The sequence below is a fragment of the Ranitomeya variabilis genome, chromosome 6 (genome assembly GCF_051348905.1).
Source record: "Ranitomeya variabilis isolate aRanVar5 chromosome 6, aRanVar5.hap1, whole genome shotgun sequence".
Taxonomy (NCBI): Eukaryota; Metazoa; Chordata; class Amphibia; order Anura; family Dendrobatidae; genus Ranitomeya; species Ranitomeya variabilis.
Genome location: NC_135237.1, coordinates 155397346 through 155415196, shown reverse-complemented (window position 1 = coordinate 155415196; position 17851 = coordinate 155397346).

The window sequence follows — 17851 nt, the reverse complement described above, 5'->3', positions numbered from 1 at the left end:
TGGCCAAAAGTCCTTTTTCTGACCTTTTATTATTTTTTTTTAACAGTGGCCAAAGTGAAAACACGTTGGCGTTCGATGAAGGACCACTTCAACAAGGACCTGCGTCAAGAGAGCCATGTTCCCAGTGGTTCAGGAGCAAGGATCAGACGATACAAATACCAACGAGTTCTGGCATTTTTAAGACTGGTCCTTGCCCAGAGAACGTAAGTATTTATCAAGTGCATTAGGTTGTATTGTATTGCCATTAGTGTTGAGCATTCCGATACCGCAAGTATCGGGTATCGGCCGATACTTGCGGGTATCGGAATTCCGATACCGAGATCCGATACTTTTGTGGTATCGGGTATCGGTATCGAAACAACATTAATGTAAAAATGTGTAAAAGAGAGAATTAAAATAAAAAATATTACTATACTCACCTCTCCGACGCAGCCTGCACCTTACCGAGGGAAGCGGCAGCGTTCTTTGTTTAAAATTCGCGCGTTTACTCCTTACGTGAAGTCCCGGCTTATGATTGGTCGCGTGCCGCCCATGTGGCGGCGACGCAACCAATCACAGCAAGCCGTGACGTAATTTCAGGTCATTCAGTATTTTAAAATTACGTTCCGGCTTTGTGATTGGCCGCATCGCTGTCACATGGGCGACGCGACCAATCACAAGCCGTGACGTCACGGGAGGCTGGACACGCGCGCATTTTAAAATGCGCGCGTGTCCAGCCTCCCGGCTTGTGATTGGTTGACCGCGACGCAACCAATCACAAGCCGGGACGTCACGGGAGGCTGGACACGCGCGCATTTTAAAATGCGCGCGTGTCCAGCCTCCCGTGACGTCCCGGCTTGTGATTGGTTGCGTCGCGGTCAACCAATCACAAGCCGGGAGGCTGGACACGCGCGCATTTTAAAATGCGCGCGTGTCCAGCCTCCCGTGACGTCACGGCTTGTGATTGGTTGCGTCGCGGTCAACCAATCACAAGCCGGGAGGCTGGACACGCGCGCATTTTAAAATGCGCGCGTGTCCAGCCTCCCGTGACGTCCCGGCTTGTGATTGGTTGCGTCGCCCATGTGACCGCGACGCGGCCAATCACAAAGCCGGAACGTAATTTTAAAATACTGAATGACCTGAAATTACGTCACGGCTTGCTGTGATTGGTTGCGTCGCCGCCACATGGGCGACGCAACCAATCACAAGCCGGGACGTCACGGGAGGCTGGACACGCGCGCATTTTAAAATGCGCGCGTGTCCAGCCTCCCGTGACGTCCCGGCTTGTGATTGGTTGCGTCGCGGTCAACCAATCACAAGCCGGGAGGCTGGACACGCGCGCATTTTAAAATGCGCGCGTGTCCAGCCTCCCGTGACGTCCCGGCTTGTGATTGGTTGCGTCGCCCATGTGACCGCGACGCGGCCAATCACAAAGCCGGAACGTAATTTTAAAATACTGAATGACCTGAAATTACGTCACGGCTTGCTGTGATTGGTTGCGTCGCCGCCACATGGGCGACGCAACCAATCACAAGCCGGGACGTCACGGGAGGCTGGACACGCGCGCATTTTAAAATGCGCGCGTGTCCAGCCTTCCGTGACGTCACGGCTTGTGATTGGTCGCGTCGCCCATGTGACAGCGACGCGGCCAATCACAAAGCCGGAACGTAATTTTAAAATACTGAATGACCTGAAATTACGTCACGGCTTGCTGTGATTGGTTGCGTCGCCGCCACATGGGCGGCACGCGACCAATCACAAGCCGGGACTTCACGTAAGGAAGTAAACGCGCGAATTTTAAACAAAGAACGCTGCCGCTTCCCTCGGTGAGGTGAGTATAGCAATATTTTTTATTTTAATTCTTTCTTTTACACATTAATATGGATCCCAGGGCCTGAAGGAGAGTTTCCTCTCCTTCAGACCCTGGGAACCATCAGGGATACCGTCCGATACTTGAGTCCCATTGACTTGTATTGGTATCGGGTATCGGTATCGGATTGGATCCGATACTTTGCCGGTATCGGCCGATACTTTCCGATACCGATACTTTCAAGTATCGGACGGTATCGCTCAACACTAATTGCCATAATCTGTATTTTTATATTCCACAGGATTTTGCGTCTGGTAAATTTTTTATATTAATTTTCTTTTTCCTTTTTTCACAGCACATACAGCACTACTGTTGGCCCAGGTTCTGGAGCGGTCCTTCATCCGACAGCCACGGACCCGTCCCAGCCATCCAGCAGAGCAGCAGCAAGTGGGCCTTCCACACTAACTGGAGACCAGGGAGCTGGTCCATCAGGTCTTCCGCTTTCGCAGTCCTCTTCCACTGCTCCTTTTTTTGGGCTCCTCCCGGCAGCGGCAGAGGGCTTCGGACAGGTCACTCATGCCCGAGTTTTTGCACTTGAGCTCGGTTTTACATGAAGCAATCAAGGCTTTGGGTGACCGAATGGATGTTTCACATAGCCTCTTGAATGCACGTATCCAGGAGGTCAGCAAAAGCCTTGATCAAGTGAAAGCCGACCTCCAGAGGCCAGCACATCATTTTTTTTAACCAAATTGAGCAGGGCATGTCAGAACACCTTACTCCTGATCTCCAGCTGAGTGTCATGCAGGCCTGCAATGCTGCTTACATGCAGGCTATGCAGCAGAGTCAGTATTTCCAGCAGACAGTGGCGACACATCCACCTGTGCCTTCACTGTCACGATTGACCTCAATGCCGACCTCTGCTGCATCCCACTGCACGGCCACCTCAATTCCTTCCACAGCCGGACACCACTACAGCACCACCATCATGCCGAGCGCAGTTGGACATCCCACCGCCACCACCATGACATCCGCTGCTCCTGTTTGGACCTCCACTGACACCATGATGCAGCAGGATCCTGGCATGGCCTTCTGTACCGCCACCACCACCACGATGCAGCAGAACCCTGGCATGGCCTTCTGTACTGCCACCACCACGATGCAGCAGGACCCTGGCATGGCCTTCCGTACTGCCACCACCACGATGCAGCAGGACCCTGGCATGGCCTTCCGTACCGCCACCACCATGATGCAGCAGGACCCTGGCATGGCCTTCCGTACCGCCACCACCACGATGCAGCAGGACCCTGGCATGGCCTTCCGCTCTACAAGCGCTATGGACTCTGGCATGGCTGCACGCTCTACGAGCACTATGGACTCTGGCATGGCTGCACACTTTACGAGCACTATGGACTCTGGCATGGCTGCACGCTCTACGAGCACTGTGGACTCTGGCATGGCTGCATGCTCTACGAGCACTATGGACTCTGGAAGGGCTGCACGATCTATGAGCACTATGGACTCTGACACAGTGCAGCCAGACCCTGACAGGTCACCCACCACCACGCCATGCCATATGAGCCCACCAAGACCTCCCACAACCAAGCAAACCAAAAAAACACACACACAAAAAAACCAGAGGACTCTTAGTATTCCTCCCCCTTCACCTCCCAATGTGTCTGTAATGTCAGGTTTGTCTCACCCTTCCTGTGCGTCTCAAGCCTCTCATGTGTCAAGCCCCATCCCCGAACTTCCAGACCCTTCTAGTTTCATTGCCCCTTCTCCTGCCACCTCTGCGTCGTCCACGGATAGCCAGGCCTCAGTGCTTCACACCCCCCGTTTACATCACTCTACGCCAAGCCGGCGCAGTAAATAAATTTTTTTGGTTGTTAAAAAATAAAAAAAATTTGATTTGCCACAATTATGTTTGGTTTATTGTGTCTTCCGCCGCCGGCAACACACACCGTGCGCCAACCAAGAAACTTCGCCACACACTTACTTTTTGGGCCACATCATATCTCCAGTAGTTATAAAAAAAAAGACTGCAGCTTTGTGTGTCTTTAGTATACAGATATGAAGTGGGCCAAAAAATATTACATGTATCTCCATAGTCTCTTTTTGTCTGTGACTAGTGTGGCAGTCTGAAGAGAAAATGGTGGAAATACAGTGCAGACCTCTACTGAACACGTCAGGTGTCAAAAAACTGATTAGTTATGACACCTGACCTGGTGAGTAGAGAACTGCCTTGTATAACCACCATTTTCTCTTCTTTATACATAATCTATTACACACAAATTGAGGGGACAATGGTGGTCACACACTGCATATCTATGCTCACCTGCACAGGTGTCAGAAATAGTGAATTCATGAGGCTGTTATATGTGCATCATGAATTCATTATTTCTAACACCTGACTTGATGAGTATAGATAGTGTGACAGTGATTGTCTCTTCAGTCTGTATCCAATGGATACAGCAGAACAGAATCAGGACGCAATGACGTCAACAAGCTTACCAATAAAGCAACATGGCTGCCATAACACTAGCAGTATGTGGCCAGTGTTTTATATCAGTATTTGTAAGCCAAAACAAGGAGTGGAACAATTAGAGGTAAATTATGATATTAACATAATAACTAGCACCTCTGCCTTTATCACCCACTCCTGGTTTTGGATTACAAAAACTGATATTAAATACAGACCAAATACTGCTAGTTTTAGGACAGCCTTGGTTTATAGAGGAAAAAGATAGGAGACATGGTCAACAAAACCAAAAATAAAGTTTATTAATGAGAAAAATTATTTTCAGATCAGAAAATTACTGGTACAGATCTAATTACAACAGGACATTTACACAACATTGTCCTGCCATGACACACGTCCAATATCTGAATCAAAAAAGGCAGCAAATTGGTCCCGCATGTGACCAACTGCTTCAGTTGACCGCAGCGGGTGATGCTGGAAATCGGGCAGTGGGTGTGCAACTGGTTCATCCAGTTCAATGTTGGGTTGCTCCTTAGCCATTATATAATTATGCAGAACCACACAGGCTTTGACCACCTCGTCGACTGTTTCCACTTTTAGATTTATGGCTGATGCAAGAATGTGCCATTTAGAGACCAGAATGCCAAAGGTACACTCTACTGTTCTTCGGGCCCTGGTCAGTCTGTAGTTAAAGATCCTTCTAGTGTGGTTCAAGTCCCGACTGGAATAGGGCTTTAGTAGGTTTTCACACATCTGAAAGGCCTCATCCCCAACCATAACAAATGGCATCGGTGGACCTTGAGTGTTGGGGAGAGGTTGTGGCGGGGGAAAATTGAAATTTATGCCATACACACGGCAGCCCATATCCAAGTTCTTAAAAGTCTGGGAATCGTTGCCACGGCCAAAAGCTCCAATGTCCACGGCGATGAAGTGACAGTTCGCATGAGCTATTGCCATGAGTAGGGTTGAGCGACTTTTATTTTTTGGGGGTCGAGTCGGGTTTTGCGAAACCCGACTTTGTCAAAAGTCGAGTCGAGTGAAATCGGCTGATCTTCTTGAAAAGTCGGGGTCGTTGTTCGGCCGAAACACGAAACCCAATGCAAGTCAATGGGGAAGCATAGTCGGCAGTGAGTGGAGGCCAGGAAAACACCTACAGTGCCCATTTTAATGCCAAAAACATCAATTCTTGTTACTTAAGCTTGTCAATCTTAATTTACCTTACAATAATAGGTAGCCATTGAAAATTGGGGGGTCATTTGGCTAAAGTTGTGGGGGGTAGGGCTGGTTCAAGTTTTTAGCGGGCCCAGGAAACGTGGACTACGTCACGGCGGTGGAGCAGTTAGAGGTAAGTATTGCAACGTTGCAAGTGCTGTGATCCTGAGCAAGCAGAGGGTCCCACTCGTTCGCATTGGCACTGGCACAGGGCCCCTCACAGTACGGCGGTGTGTTTGCACGGCGGGGGCACCTCCCACCGGCAGCAACACTTTTGCGTACTATGAGGGGCCCTGTGCCAGTGACGTCGCCAACGAGTGGGCCCCCCTACCTGATGAAGGAACCTGCACTTTCACCTGCACCTTCCTCTTTGTCCCCGTGTAAGGTGGTATAGTATGCGGGAAGAGGAACCAGACTTTCAGCAGGGTCAGATTCAGGCTGTGTAGAGTGCAAGGGGAATGTAGTGGTCTGGGTCAATGTACCAGCGGGCTAATCTAGCAGTGGCCGGGCAATGGGCGGGATGAGGAGGAAACACAGATCTAGGCCCAAATATTAAAGTGGTCTAAATGCAGTTCAAAATTGGTAACAGGACTAACCAGGCGGCATTGCTTTGTTCAGTGAAGGACAACTGTAATGAGAGGCTGACACAGTGAGTAGGGCCAAATAAGTAACTAGGCTAAATGCAGTTCTAAATTGCTAACAGTAGGAAACAGGTGGCACTGCTTGTTCAGTGGAGGAGAACACCAAGCAGCGGCAGACACCGTTACTAGGCCCCAACCCAAGTAGTAGGGCAACTGCAGTGTTACATTTAAAAATACTTAATGAGAGCCTGAAGGTTGAAGCTCAGACAAGGAAACCTGGAGGAGAACACCAAGGAGGAGGAGAACACCAAGGAGCGGCAGACACCGTTACTAGGCCCCAACCCAAATAGTAGGGCAACAAAAGTGTTACATTTTAAAATACTTAATGAGAGCCTGAAGGTTGAAGCTCAGACAAGGAAACCTGGAGGAGAACACCAAGGAGGAGGAGAACACCAAGGAGCGGCAGACACCGTTACTAGGCCCCAACCCAAGTAGTAGGGCAACAAAAGTGTTACAGTTAAAAATACTTAATGAGAGCCAGAAGGTTGAAGCTCAGACAAGGAAACCTAGAGGAGAACACCAAGGAGGAGGAGAACACCAAGGAGCGGCAGACACCGTTACTAGGCCCCAACCCAAGTAGTAGGGCAACAAAAGTGTTACATTTTAAAATACTTAATGAGAGCCTGAAGGTTGAAGCTCAGACAAGGAAACCTGGAGGAGAACACCAAGGAGGAGGAGAACACCAAGGAGCGGCAGACACCGTTACTAGGCCCCAACCCAAGTAGTAGGGCAACTGCAGTGTTACATTTAAAAATACTTAATGAGAGCCTGAAGGTTGAAGCTCAGACAAGGAAACCTGGAGGAGAACACCAAGGAGGAGGAGAACACCAAGGAGCGGCAGACACCGTTACTAGGCCCCAACCCAAGTAGTAGGGCAACAAAAGTGTTACAGTTAAAAATACTTAATGAGAGCCAGAAGGTTGAAGCTCAGACAAGGAAACCTGGAGGAGAACACCAAGGAGGAGGAGAAAACCAAGGAGCGGCAGACACCGTTACTAGGCCCCAACCCAAGTAGTAGGGCAACAAAAGTGTTACAGTTAAAAATACTTAATGAGAGCCAGAAGGTTGAAGCTCAGACAAGGAAACCTGGAGGAGAACACCAAGGAGGAGGAGAAAACCAAGGAGCGGCAGACACCGTTACTAGGCCCCAACCCAAGTAGTAGGGCAACTGCAGTGTTACAGTTAAAAATACTTAATGAGAGCCTGAAGGTTGAAGCTCAGCTTTTTCAGTGCAGGACAGAGTGATTTAGTGGCGCAGACAGACAAAGGTAGTATGTGTTAACTAAAAAAGTTGGCTCTATGCAGTTGTAAATTGGTTACAGGGGTACACAGGCAGCATTGGTGTGGTCAGTGGAGGACAAATGGAAGGAGGGACCGCAGACAGATTTCCTAGGCCTAAAATAATAAAATAGGCTCTATGCAGCTTAAATTTGGCAACAGGGGTACACAGGCAGCATTGGTGTGGTCAGTGGAGGACAATTGGAAGGAGGGACCGCAGACAGACTTCCTAGGCCTAAAATAATAAAATAGGCTCTATGTAGCTTAAATTTGGCAACAGGGGTACACAGGCAGCATTGGTGTGGTCAGTGGAGGACAATTGGAAGGAGGGACCGCAGACAGACTTCCTAGGCCTAAAATAATAAAATAGGCTGTATGCAGTTTTAAATTGGTTACAGGGGTACACAGGCAGCATTGGTGTGGTCAGTGGAGGACAATTGGAAGGAGGGACCACAGACAGACTTCCTAGGCCTAAAATAATAAAATAGGCTCTATGCAGTTTTAAATTGGTTACAGGGGTACACAGGCAGCATTGGTGTGGTCAGTGGAGGACAATTGGAAGGAGGGACCGCAGACAGACTTCCTAGGCCTAAAATAATAAAATAGGCTCTATGCAGCTTAAATTTGGCAACAGGGGTACACAGGCAGCATTGGTGTGGTCAGTGGAGGACAATTGGAAGGAGGGACCGCAGACAGACTTCCTAGGCCTAAAATAATAAAATAGGCTCTATGCCGTTTTAAATTGGTTACAGGGGTACACAGGCAGCATTGGTGTGGTCAGTGGAGGACAATTGGAAGGAGGGACCGCAGACAGACTTCCTAGGCCTAAAATAATAAAATCGGCTCTATGCAGTTTTAAATTGGTTAGAGGGGTACACAGGCAGCATTGGTGTGGTCAGTGGAGGACAATTGGAAGGAGGGACCGCAGACAGACTTCCTAGGCCTAAAATAATAAAATAGGCTCTATGCAGCTTAAATTTGGCAACAGGGGTACACAGGCAGAATTTGTGTGGTCAGTGGAGGACAATTGGAAGGAGGGACCGCAGACAGACTTCCTAGGCCTAAAATAATAAAATAGGCTCTATGCAGCTTAAATTTGGCAACAGGGGTACACAGGCAGCATTGGTGTGGTCAGTGGAGGACAATTGGAAGGAGGGACCGCAGACAGACTTCCTAGGCCTAAAATAATAAAATAGGCTCTATGCAGTTTTACATTGGTTACAGGAGTACACAGGCAGCATTGTTGTGGTCAGTGGAGGACAATTGGAAGGAGGTACCGCAGACAGACTTCCTAGGCCTAAAATAATAAAATAGGCTCTATGCAGCTTAAATTTGGCAACAGGGGTACACAGGAAGCATTGGTGTGGTCAGTGGAGGACAATTGGAAGGAGGGACCGCAGACAGACTTCCTAGGCCTAAAATAATAAAAAAGGCTATATGTAGCTTAAATTTGGCAACAGGGGTACACAGGCAGCATTGGTGTGGTCAGTGGAGGACAATTGGAAGGAGGGACTGCAGACAGACTTCCTATACCTAAAATAATAAAATAGGCTCTATGCAGTTTTAAATTGGTTACAGGGGTACACAGGCAGCATTGGTGTGGTCAGTGGAGGACAATTGGAAGGAGGGACCACAGACAGACTTCCTAGGCCTAAAATAATAAAATAGGCTCTATGCAGTTTTAAATTGGTTACAGGGGTACACAGGCAGCATTGGTGTGGTCAGTGGAGGACAATTGGAAGGAGGGACCGCATACAGACTTCCTAGGCCTAAAATAATAAAATAGGCTCTATGCAGCTTAAATTTGGCAACAGGGGTACACAGGCAGCATTGGTGTGGTCAGTGGAGGACAATTGGAAGGAGGGACCGCAGACAGACTTCCTAGGCCTAAAATAATAAAATAGGCTCTATGCCATTTTAAATTGGTTACAGGGGTACACAGGCAGCATTGGTGTGGTCAGTGGAGGACAATTGGAAGGAGGGACCGCAGACAGACTTCCTAGGCCTAAAATAATAAAATAGGCTCTATGCAGTTTTAAATTGGTTACAGGGGTACACAGGCAGCATTGGTGTGGTCAGTGGAGGACAATTGGAAGGAGGGACCGCAGACAGACTTCCTAGGCCTAAAATAATAAAATAGGCTCCATGCAGTTTTAAATTGGTTACAGGGGTACACAGGCAGCATTGGTGTGGTCAGTGGAGGACAATTGGAAGGAGGGACCGCAGACAGACTTCCTAGGCCTAAAATAATAAAATAAGCTCTATGCAGCTTAAATTTGGCAACAGGGGTACACAGGCAGCATTGGTGTGGTCAGTGGAGGACAATTGGAAGGAGGGACCGCAGACAGACTTCCTAGGCCTAAAATAATAAAATAGGCTCTATGCAGCTTAAATTTGGCAACAGGGGTACACAGGAAGCATTGGTGTGGTCAGTGGAGGACAATTGGAAGGAGGGACCGCAGACAGACTTCCTAGGCCTAAAATAATAAAATAGGCTCTCTGCAGCTTAAATTTGGCAACAGGGGTACACAGGCAGCATTGGTGTGGTCAGTGGAGGACAATTGGAAGGAGGGACCGCAGACAGACTTCCTAGGCCTAAAATAATAAAATAGGCTCTCTGTAGCTTAAAATTGGCAACAGGGGTACACAGGCAGCATTGGTGTGGTCAGTGGAGGACAATTGGAAGGAGGGACCGCAGACAGACTTCCTAGGCCTAAAATAATAAAATAGGCTCTATGCAGTTTTAAATTGGTAACAGGGGTACACAGGCAGCATTGGTGTGGTCAGTGGAGGACAATTGGAAGGAGGGACCACAGACAGACTTCCTATGCCTAAAATAATAAAATAGGCTCTATGCAGTTTTAAATTGGTTACAGGGGTACACAGGCAGCATTGGTGTGGTCAGTGGAGGACAATTGGAAGGAGAGACCGCAGACAGACTTCCTAGGCCAAAAATAATAAAATAGGCTCTATGCAGTTTTAAATTGGTAACAGGGGTACACAGGCAGCATTGGTGTGGTCAGTGGAGGACAATTGGAAGGAGGGACCGCAGACAGACTTCCTAGGCCTAAAATAATAAAATAGGCTCTATGCAGCTTAAATTTGGCAACAGGGGTACACAGGCAGAATTGGTGTGGTCAGTGGAGGACAATTGGAAGGAGGGACCGCAGACAGACTTCCTAGGCCTAAAATAATAAAATAGGCTCTATGCAGCTTAAATTTGGCAACAGGGGTACACAGGAAGCATTGGTGTGGTCAGTGGAGGACAATTGGAAGGAGGGACCGCAGACAGACTTCCTAGGCCTAAAATAATAAAATAGGCTCTATGCAGCTTAAATTTGGCAACAGGGGTACACAGGCAGCATTGGTGTGGTCAGTGGAGGACAATTGGAAGGAGGGACCGCAGACAGACTTCCTAGGCCTAAAATAATAAAATAGGCTCTATGCAGTTTTAAATTGGTTACAGGGGTACACAGGCAGCATTGTTGTGGTCAGTGGAGGACAATTGGAAGGAGGGACCGCAGACAGACTTCCTAGGCCTAAAATAATAAAATAGGCTCTCTGCAGCTTAAATTTGGCAACAGGGGTACACAGGCAGCATTGGTGTGGTCAGTGGAGGAGAATTGGAAGGAGGGACCGCAGACAGACTTCCTAGGTCTAAAATAATAAAATAGGCTCTATGCAGTTTTAAATTGGTAACAGGGGTACACAGGCAGCATTGGTGTGGTCAGTGGAGGACAATTGGAAGGAGGGACCGCAGACAGACTTCCTATGCCTAAAATAATAAAATAGGCTCTATGCAGTTTTAAATTGGTTACAGGCGTACACAGGCAGCATTGGTGTGGTCAGTGGAGGACAATTGGAAGGAGAGACCGCAGACAGACTTCCTAGGCCTAAAATAATAAAATAGGCTCTATGCAGTTTTAAATTGGTAACAGGGGTACACAGGCAGCATTGGTGTGGTCAGTGGAGGACAATTGGAAGGAGGGATCGCAGACAGACTTCCTAGGCCTAAAATAATAAAATAGGCTCTATGCAGCTTAAATTTGGCAACAGGGGTATACAGGAAGCATTGGTGTGGTCAGTGGAGGACAATTGGAAGGAGGGACCGCAGACAGACTTCCTAGGCCTAAAATAATAAAATAGGCTCTATGCAGCTTAAATTTGGCAACAGGGGTACACAGGCAGCATTGGTGTGGTCAGTGGAGGACAATTGGAAGGAGGGACCGCAGACAGACTTCCTAGACCTAAAATAATAAAATATGCTCTATGCAGCTTAAATTTGGCAACAGGGGTACACAGGCAGCATTGGTGTGGTCAGTGGAGGACAATTGGAAGGAGGGACCGCAGACAGACTTCCTAGGCCTAAAATAATAAAATAGGCTCTATGCAGTTTTAAATTGGTTATAGGGGTACACAGGCAGCATTGGTGTGGTCAGTGGAGGACAATTGGAATGAGGGACTGCAGACAGACTTCCTAGGCCTAAAATAATATAATAGGCTCTATGCAGCTTAAATTTGGCAACAGAGGTACACAGGCAGCATTGGTGTGGTCAGTGGAGGACAATTGGAAGGAAGGACCGCAGACAGACTTCCTAGGCCTAAAATAATAAAATAGGCTCTATGCAGTTTTAAATTGGTAACAGGGGTACACAGGCAGCATTGGTGTGGTCAGTGGTGGACAATTGGAAGGAGGGACCGCAGACAGACTTCTTAGGCCTAAAATAATAAAATAGGCTCTATGCAGTTTTAAATTGGTTACAGGGGTACACAGGCAGCATTGATGTGGTCAGTGGAGGACAATTGGAAGGAGTGTCTGACACAGTAAGTACTCCCAAAAACAAACTAGATGTTAATGTTTCCCCCCAAAAAAACAACCCCCCCCCCAAAAAAAAAAAAAAAGGGTGGCATACTTAGGTACAGGGGTGTGCTCCTATGCTGACTTTCAGACATTGTAATTTTGCACAAAGTATTTACTGGTGTAAATGTAGGACAGGGCCCCTGACTATTTTAACTAGCATCATACATGTCAACAAATTGTTATTGTCTGTGCCATCAGCACATAGATTAAACAGTGGAGGAGCAGCGACAGATAATTTTGCAAGTGGTAGAGCACTGTTTTACCTTGGGGGAATACTCTCTCCTGGCCGGCGGTACAAGCCCAGGGCCCCTCATGTTACAGCGGTGTGTCTGACGTTGGGTGCGCGCTACCACCGCCAGAGACACTTCATTGTACTATGAGGGACCCAGTGCCAGTGCCGTCGACCAAAAGTAGGCACACCCACCTCTTCAGACAAACGGCACTCTGACGGGTGCTTACGCCAAGTGGCGAGACCACGGCCCCGTGGGGGGAGTTAGGGCATTTAGGGAGGTGTAAAGATGTCGTATGCTGGACAAACAGCAGCTGCAAATTACGAGATTGGAACAGTCAGCAACACCAGTCCCAAAGCAAGACCTTTTTACAGGAAAGCTAGGTGTCAGCCGGGAAAGGTGGGGCAAAATAATTTGAAATCCATGAGTGGTTCATTTTAATGAAGGTTAGATCATCAACATTTTGGGTAGCCAGACGAGTCCTTTTTTCGGTCAGTATTGAACCAGCAGCACTGAATACTCTTTCTGACAGCACACAAGCTGCTGGGCAAGCAAGCTCCTGCAATGCATATTCAGCCAATTCAGGCCAGGTGTCTATTTTGGATGCCCAGTAATCAAAGGGGAATGACGGTTGAGGGAGAACATGGAGGAAAAATAGTTAGTAACCATACTGGACAAATGTTGTCTCCTATCACTTTGAATGGATGCTGCTGTACCTGTCGTGTCTGCGGTCATTGCGAAATCACTCCACAACCTGGTCAGAAAACTCCTCTGTCCTACGCCACTTCTGATCTGTGCACCTCTAACACCTCTGCCCTGTTGCCCCCTGCAGCTCGTGTGAGAACCATCACCGGCGCTGTGTGCTGGGAATGCCTGAATCAAGCGGTCTACAAGAGTAGCTTGTTTGGTTGCCAATATCTGTTCGAGGTTCTCATGTGGCATGATATTTTGCAATTTGCCTTTATAGCGAGGATCAAGGAGGCAGGCCAACCAGTAATCGTCATCTGTCATCATTTTTATAATGCGTGGGTCCCTATAATCCGCCATGTGGGCCAATGTTCCAGTTGTCAAGTCAGTGCATATGCTGGGTTGAGGAGCACTTTCTGGCAAATCAACGTCACTTGTCTCCCTCAAAAACCCTGAACCCGGCCTTGCACCGCCAGCAGTTTCTATTGCCCCCTGAGAAGCTTCCTCATCCAAAAAATAGTCATCCCCATCATCCTCCTCGTCCTCCTCCTCTTCGCCCGCCACCTCGTCCTGTAGACTTCCCTGAGCAGACAAAGGCTGACTGTCATCAAGGCTTCCCTCCTCCTCGGCTGCAGACGCCTGTTCCTTTATGTGCATCAAACTTTGCATCAGCAGACGCATTAGTGGGATGCTCATGCTTATTACGGCATTGTCTGCACTAACCAGCCGTGTGCATTCCTCAAAACACTGAAGGACTTGACACAGGTCTTGGAGCTTCAACCACTGCACAGCTGACAATTCCATGTCTGCCATCCAACTGCCTGCCCGTGTATGTGTATCCTCCCACAAATACATAACAGCACGCCTCTGTTCGCACAGTCTATGAAGCATGTGCAGTGTGGAGTTCCACCTTGTTGCAACGTCGATGATTAGGCGATGCTGGGGAAGGTTCAAAGACCGCTGATGGTTCTGCATATGGCTGGATTGTACGGGCGAACGGCGGATGTGAGAGCAAAGTCTGCGCACTTTCAGCAGCAGGTCGGGTAACCCCGGATAACTTTTCAGGAAGCACTGCACCACCAGGTTTAAGGTGTGAGCCAGGCAAGGAATGTGTTTCAGTTGTGAAAGGGCTATGGCAGCCATAAAATTCCTTCCGTTATCACTCACCACCTTGCCTGCCTCAAGATGTACAGTGCCCAGCCATGACCGAGTTTCTTGCTGCAAGAACTCGGACAGAACTTCCGCGGTGTGTCTGTTGTCACCCAAACACTTCATTGCCAATACGCTTGCCACTAGCTGTTCCATAATTGGACACCTCGTGTGCAACAGAGGCAGCTGTGGATGGAGTGGTCATGCGACTGCGGTCTGTGGACGAGCTCTCGCTTCTGCTGGAGGAGGAGGAGGAGGAGGGGGGACGAACGCCTACAGCCAACTGTTTCCTAGACCGTGGGCTAGGCAGAACTGTCCCAATATTACAGTCCCCTGTAGACCCTGCATCCACCACATTAACCCAGTGTGCCATGATGGAGACGTAATGCCCCTGGCCATGCCTACTGGTCCATGCATCTGTTGTCAGGTGCACCTTTCTACTCACAGATTGCCTGAGCGCATGAACAATGCGGTCTTTTACATGCTGGTGGAGGGCTGGGATGGCTTTTCTCGAAAAGAAGTGTCGACTGGGTAGCTTGTATCGTGGTACAGCATAGTCCATCAGGGCTTTGAAAGCTTCGGTTTCAACTAACCGGTAGGGCATCATCTCTAACGAGATTAGTCTAGCAATGTGGGCGTTCAAACCCTGTGTACGCGGATGCAAGGATGAGTACTTCCTTTTCCTAACGAGAGTCTCATGTAGGGTGAGCTGGACTGGAGAGCTGCATACGGTGATACTAGCGGGGGTGCCGGTGGACATGGGTGACTGAGAGAGGGTTGGTGATGGTATTCTTGATGGTGCCCTACATACAGTTTTTCCAACCACGAACCTGGTGATTCCCTGACTGCTTTGGCCTTGCGACAAAACCGCAACATGACCTGCAGGTGGTGTGGTAAACGGTGGTCTTACAGTGAGGGAAGGGATGTCGCCTTGCTGATTAGCTTCATTGTGAGAGGGTGCTACAACGTTAAGGGACGTTTGGTAGTTTGTCCAGGCTTGCAAGTGCATGGTGGTTAAATGTCTATGCATGCAACTTGTATTTAAATTTTTAACATTCTGACCTCTGCTGAAGGTCCTTGAGCATTTCTTACAGATGACTTTGCGCTGATCATTGGGATCTTGGTTAAAAAAATTCCAGACTGCACTCTTCCTATCGGATACCTTTTCAGGCATTGCACACTTAGCTACTTTAACCTGATGGCCACGCTGTCCTACAACTGGTTTTGGTTTTGCCACACGTTTTTGGCCAGATATGGGCCTGCCAGATGGAACCTGTTGCGATGTTGATGCCTGCTGTGGCTCCTCTTCCTCCGCTTCAGAGCTACTGCCGCCTGCACCCTGTTCCCCCAATGGCTGCCAATCGGGGTCAACAACTGGGTCATCTATGACCTCCTCTTCTATGTTCTGTGCACCTTCCTCTGGGTCACCGTGTAAGCTGGTGCTATAGCGTTCGTGACGGGGCTCCATAGTCTCATCGGGGTCAGATTTTAGATCAGTACACTGCGAGACACTGAGTCAAAGGAACAGCATAATAATCTGGCTGTGGCTGTGCATCTGTGCACTCCATGTCCGATTCATCTTGTAATGGGCATGGCCTGTTAACAATTTCCCTTTCTAACCCAGGCACGGTATGTGTAAAGAGCTCCATGGAGTAACCAGTTGTGTTGCCTGACGCATCCTTCACTGTTGTTCTGGGTGAAGGACACAAGGAAGCGACTTGTTCCTGACCGGGAGCATCCACTGACGACGCACTGCTCTGACATTTGGCACTTTCCGAGGAGGAGGCGAAAGAGCTAGAGGCAGAGTCAGCAATGAAAGCCAATACTTGTTCCTGCTGCTCCGGCTTCAAAAGCGGTTTTCCTACTCCCAGAAAAGGGAGCCTTCGAGGCCTTGTGCAGCCAGACTATGACGCTGGCTCAACAACTCGAGACTTAGGGGCTATACTGCTTTTCCCATGACCACCTGATGCTCCACGACCACCACCACTACCATCATTACCAGCTGCCAATGACCGCCCACGGCCACGACCTCTTCCACCAGACTTCCTCATTCTTGGAAAAATGTTACCAAACTAACAACCGTTATGTGGTCCTGTAAAACCAGGTACAAGGTGTGCGTGAACTTGTTGGGAATGTAAATCTCCCTTTTTTATGTGTGGGAGAATGCAGTGAAAAATGAGGCCCACTGTATTACACTAGACAGTTTGATTGGCAGAAAGAGGCTGGCAGATATGGCACTAACAGGAGTGACGCAGATAAAAACACTGGCAATAGAAATGTCCCTCTTTGTGTGTGGGAGAATGCAGTGAAAAATCAGGCCCACTATATTACAGTAGACCGTTTGATTAGCAGAAAGAGGCTGGCAGATATGGCACTAACAGGAGTGACGCAGATGCACACACTGGCAATAGAAATGTCCCTCTTTATGTGTAGGAGAATCCAGGGAAAAATCAGGCCCACTGTATTACACAACAACACAGTTTGATTAGCAGAAAGAGGCTGGCAGATATGGCACTAACAGGAGTGACGCAGATAAAAACACTGGCAATAGAAATGTCCCTCTTTATGTGTGGGAGAATGCAGTGAAAAATCAGGGCCACTGTATTACACAACAGCACAGTTTGATTGGCAGAAAGAGGCTGGCAGATATGGCACTAACAGGAGTGACGCAGATAAAAACACTGGCAATAGAAATGTCCCTCTTTGTGTGTGGGAGAATGCAGTGAAAAATCAGGCCCACTATATTACAGTAGACCGTTTGATTGGCAGAAAGAGGCTGGCAGATATGGCACTAACAGGAGTGACGCAGATGCACACACTGGCAATAGAAATGTCCCTCTTTATGTGTGGGAGAATGCAGTGAAAAATCAGGGCCACTGTATTACACAACAACACAGTTTGATTGGCAGAAAGAGGCTGCCAGATATGGCAGCAACAGGAGTGACGCAGATGCACACACTGGCAATAGAAATGTCCCTCTTTATGTGTGGGAGAATCCAGGGAAAAATCAGGCCCACTGTATTACACAACAACACAGTTTGATTAGCAGAAAGAGGCTGGCAGATATGGCACTAACAGGAGTGACGCAGATAAAAACACTGGCAATAGAAATGTCCCTCTTTATGTGTGGGAGAATGCAGTGAAAAATCAGGGCCACTGTATTACACAACAGCACAGTTTGATTGGCAGAAAGAGGCTGGCAGATATGGCACTAACAGGAGTGACGCAGATAAAAACACTGGCAATAGAAATGTCCCTCTTTGTGAGTGGGAGAATGCAGGGAAAAATCAGGCCCACTGTATTACACAACAACACAGTTTGATTAGCAGAAAGAGGCTGGCAGATATGGCACTAACAGGAGTGACGCAGATCATAACTCTGCCAATAGAAATGTCCCTCTTTATGTGTGGGAGAATGCAGGGAAAAATCGGGCCCACTGTATTACACAACACAGTTTGATTAGCAGAAAGAGGCTGGCAGATATGGCACTAGCCGGACTGACGCAGATGCACACACTGGCAATAG